At 35.5% G+C, this 5,221-nt stretch overlaps 1 non-coding gene across 1 annotated transcript; it reads right to left on the reverse strand.

Annotated features, from left to right (window-relative positions):
- Window positions 1–3,606: 3,606 nt before the first annotated feature.
- LOC115063264 lies at window positions 3,607–3,713 on the reverse strand. Its single transcript, XR_003843130.1, has one exon. It is a non-coding gene; the product is annotated as a U6 spliceosomal RNA (small nuclear RNA).
- Window positions 3,714–5,221: the final 1,508 nt, after the last annotated feature.

Here is a 5,221-nt window from a genome sequence, read left to right on the forward strand (position 1 = left end):
GATTTGGGGCTTGAGGAAGACTAGACAGAGGTGTGAAATGATGTTTTCCTAACATCATACCAAGAGTGCATGTTGTTAATATGACTCCTTGTTGGTAATATTAAATAGGCCACTTGGTTAATATGAAAAAACCCTGCAGTCATTCCTTTAATGTTAATGCTTTATCTTATTTAAACCATTAAAAGCAAGACACTATATCTAGTCTAATTTTATAATAAATCTGATGTCATAAAGATAATAATTTATAAAAATATGTTCTAAACAACCATAGTACTTAATAAATATAACTAATTGTATATTATTTTCATATAAATACATATTATTATATAATATATAAATTAATATGTTTAGTTAGGCATAAATATGGGTGAAATGTGAAGCTACTTGAATATCTTATTTCACTTCAAAGGTTTGCTCACTAGCTTAAGCCTAGGTTTATTCTATTGTTCTTTTTTTACCTGTTTGGAACTTCTCTGGCATTGAGAATCTTAACTCCCATTACCTGGACTTTATGTACTTGTTTAATCCCTGTGTGCATTGCACAAAGCTTAAAGCAGATTGAGCTTGTTTGAAGCATGATTTACCACTGTATTTATACAAAGTTTTTGCTGATTTAAGTCTTTTCAGTACAACTCATAACACACTCTAGTTAATAGACAAATATTCACAAATATTGATGTTGCATCTTTTGTGCTGTATTGGCCACCACTGTATCACAGAGCAGTTACATCCTCCCCCAAATCCCCTTGTGCTTATTCTTTCATTGGCCTTGTTTGGTCTCATTTTTTTATTGGGGAAGTTTGATCCTATATATTGGAGATAAGTCCTTTGCTACATATATGCCTTACATATATTTTCTTCCAGTCTATTAACTGCCTTTCTATTTACCTAATGGTGTAATTTTTCAATTTTTATTAGATATTTTCTTCATTTACAATTAAAATGCTATCCCAAAAGTCCCTTATACCCTCCCCCCACCCTGTTCTCCAAAACACCCACACCAGCTTCCTGGCCCTGGCATTCCCCTGTATTGGGGCATATGATCTTTGCAAGACCAAGGGCCTCTCCTCCCAATGATGGCCAACTAGGTCATCCTCTGCTACATATGCAGCTAGAGACACGAGCTCAGGGGGTACTGGTTAGATCATATTGCTGCTCCTCCTATTGGGTTAAAGAACCTTTCAGCTCCTTGGGTACTTTCTCTAGCTCCTCCATTGGGGGTCATATGTTCTATCCAATAGGTGACTGTGAGCATCCACTTCTGTATTTGCCAGGCACTGGTATAGCCTCACAAGAGTAAGCTATATCAGGGTCCTGTCGGGAAAATCTTGCTGGCATATGCGGTTGTGTCTGTGTTTGGTGATTAAATATGGTATGGATCCCTGGATGGGCAGTCTCTGGATGGCAATTCCTTCCGTTTCAGCTCCAAATGTTGTCGCTGTAACTCCTTACATTGGTATTTTAATCCCCATTATAAGGAGGGATGAAATATCCACACTTTGGAATTCCTTCTTCTTGAGTTTCATGTTTTTGGTTTTTGTTTTGTTTTGTTTTTTTGTTTTTTTTTTTTGTTTTTTGTTTTTTTTTTGCAAATTGTAGCTTGGGTATTCTAAGTTTCTGGGCTAATATCCACTTATCAGTGAGTGCATATCATGTGAGTTATTTGGGGATTGGGTTACCTCACTCAGGATGATAATCTCCATATCCATGAATTTGCCTAAGAATTACATAAATTCATTGTTTTTAATAACTGAGTTGTATTCCATTGTGTAAATGTACCACATTTTCTGTATGCATTCCTCTGTTGAGGGACATCTGGGTTCTTTCCAGCTTCTGTCTATTATAAATAAGGCTGCTATGAACATAGTGGTACCAGTGGGAACATCTTCTGGATATATGCCCAAGAGAGGTATTGCTGGATCCTCTGGTAGTAATATGTCCAAATTTCTGAGGAATCGCCAGACTGATTTCCAGAGTGGTTGTACACGCTTGCATTCCCACCAGCAATGGAGGAGTGTTCCTAATTCTCCACATCCTCACCAGCTGCGGTCACCCGAATTTTTCATCTTAGCCATTCTGACTTGTGTGAGGTGGAATCTCAGGGTTGTTTTGATTTGCATTTCCCTGATGATTAAGGATGTTAAACATTTTTTTCAGTACTTCTCAGCCATTCAGTATTCCTCAGTTGAGAACCCTTATTTAGCCCTGTACCCCATTGTTTGAGACACATGTAAGTTAGTATGATTCTTTTTTTTTTCCTTGATGTCCAAACATAGCATTTAATTCATTATGTCCCATCCCTTATCTCACAAAACCTCATATATTTCTTATAATTCAAAATGCATCTTGTCTATTGCCACAAGTCAACATACTTTTGTTCCCTATGACTTTTTAAATTTTTTATTAGATATTTTCTTCATTTACATTTCAAATGCTATCCCAAAAGTCCCCTATACCCCCCTGCCCTTCTCTCCTACCCACTCCCTCCCACTTCTTGGCCCTGGTACTCCCCTATACTGGGGTATATAAAGTTTGCAAGACAAAGGGCCCTCTATTCCCAATGATGGCCAACTAGGCCATCTTCTGCTACATATGCAGCTAGAGACACNAGCTCTGGGGGTACTGGTTAGTTCATATTGTTGTTCCACCTATAGGGTTGCAGACCCCTTCAGCTCCTTGGGTACTTTCTCTAGCTACTCCATGGGGGGGGGGTGTCCTGTGTTCCATCCAATAGATGACTGTGGACATCCACTTCTGTGTTTGCCAGGCACTGAAATACCCTCACAGGAGACAGCTCTATCATGGTCCTTTCAGCAAAATCTGGCACTTATCATATAGAAGAATGTGAATTGATCCATTCTTATCTCCTTGTACAAATCTCAAGTCTAAGTGGATCAAAGAACTCCACGTAAAAACAGAGACACTGAAATTTATAGAGGAGAAAATAGGAAAAAGTCACGAAGATATGGGCACAGGGGAAAAATTCTTAAACAGAACAGCAATGGCCTGTGCTATAAGATCACAAATTGCCAAATGGGACCTCATAAAATTGCAAAGCTTCTGTAGGGCAAAAGATACTGTCAATATGACAAAAAGGCCACCAACAGATTGGGAAAGGATTTTTACCAATCCTAAATCTGATAGGGGACTAATATCTAATATATACAAAGAGCTCAAGAAGCTGAATTCCAGAAATTCAAATAACCCCATTAAAAATGGGGTACAGTGCTAAACAAAGAATTCCCAACTGAGGAATACTGAAGGAATGAGAAGCACTTGAAAAAATGTACCCCATGTTTTACATTCTTCTACATGATAACTGCCAGTTGAGCCAGCGCCATTTGTTGAAAATGCTGTCTTTTTTTCAACTGGATGGTTTTAGCTCCTTTGTCAAAGATTAAGTGACCATAGATGTGTGGATTCATTTCTGGATCTTCAATTCTATTCCATTGATCTACCTGTCTGTTGCTGTACCAGTACCATGCAGTTTTTATCACAATTGCTCTGTAGTACAACTTGAGGTCAGGCATGGTGATTCCCCCAGAGGTTCTTTTATTATTGAGAATAGTTTTTGATATCCTAGGTTTTTTGTTATTCCAGATGGATAAAAATATGGAACACTTTACGAATTTGTGTGTCATCCTTGTGCAGGTGCCATGCTAATCTTCTCTGTATCATTCCAATTTTAGTATATGTGCTGCCAAAGTGAGCACTAACAGTGTCATTTTAAAAGCAGATTTTAACTTTAATGAAGTTCATCCTATTGTTTCTATTCTAACAATATAGTTGTAATAATTTAGAAATCTTTGCTTAACAAACCATCACATCCACCTTAGCCAATATTTTCTTCTAGAACTTGTATGCTTTTAGGTTTTCCATTGATGTTTGTGATCACCAGTAATGAGTTTTTGACTGTGGCATTAGACCTGGATAGAAGTCATTATGTAACATACCATATTTTAGCACACTCTGCAAAAGAAAGCACACTTCTCTTCACTAGACTACTGTTGTGATTTTTTTTTGTGTGGTTAATGAACTACTTGTATATGGCTGTATCTACACTTGAATTGTTTATCATCATACTAAAACAATACTCTCATAACTACCCAAGCTTTAAACAACTCTTAAATTGCAGTAGTCTTAGCTTTCCAATCTTCTTTTAAGCTGTGTTGTCTACTACGTGTCTTTTCTATGACTTCATGGATTTCAGGATTTGTCTGTCAGTTCCTATGCACAGATTATATAGATTTTAATTTATTACATGTATCACATCAAATCATTAAACCAATGGAGAATTGAAATACTAATAAAAAATAATCACTGAACATTTAACAACCTGTATATTTGGCTTAGGGCTTTAATTTTGGTAATATTTCGTATATTTTCATGTCGTACACAAATTTTTGTCAGTTTTATTCCTGAGTATTTGACATAATATTCTATTATATATAAAATATCATTTTAAATTCCACATTCCAACATTAGTGGTATATAAACATTCCATAGATTAATATACATACATATATATTTATCGATTGATATTATATTCTTCAAGCTTGTGAAATTCACTAACTCCCTATAATAGTTTTTAGTAGATTACACTGCATTATTCAAGTATATGATTGTGTTTTCTATGACTATTTAAATATATGTAGTAAAACAAGACATATGCTTTTTGTGATAGATATAAGAAAGGATGCATTTCACAATTAAGTATGATTTAAGGCTACTGAGTTTTCTAGATGCCCCTTTAAGGTGGAAGGTCCTTTCTAGCACATTCTACTCTCATTATAAGAATGTGATATGTAGAAGCTGAAGAGATAGCTCAGTTAAGAGCACTCACTGTGCTTGTAGAGGACCACATTTCCCTCCCTAACAGCCACATATTGCTTCACAAATATCTGTAACTCAAATTACAAAGTATTTGAGCTCCTTGGGTATGAGGCATGAGAGCAATTAACAGACATACATTCAGGCAAAACAGAAACACATAAAATAAACAGTTCTTTAAAAAATCCTCAAAGAGGGTGTAGTATATTTTCTCAAATGTCTTTTCCAGTGTATATTTATATATCCTTAATTCATTAGCTTGTTAATATGGTGGTCTGTTTTTTATTTAAAATATTAAATTAATATCAAATTCTTAATATATACTTCATTTGTTCATAATGTGGTTTAATTTTAATAGCTGTTAAATTGCATTTCCTTACAAATTTAATAG

Source organism: Mus pahari, chromosome X (genome assembly GCF_900095145.1).
Source record: "Mus pahari chromosome X, PAHARI_EIJ_v1.1, whole genome shotgun sequence".
In the NCBI taxonomy this organism is placed as follows: Eukaryota; Metazoa; Chordata; class Mammalia; order Rodentia; family Muridae; genus Mus; species Mus pahari.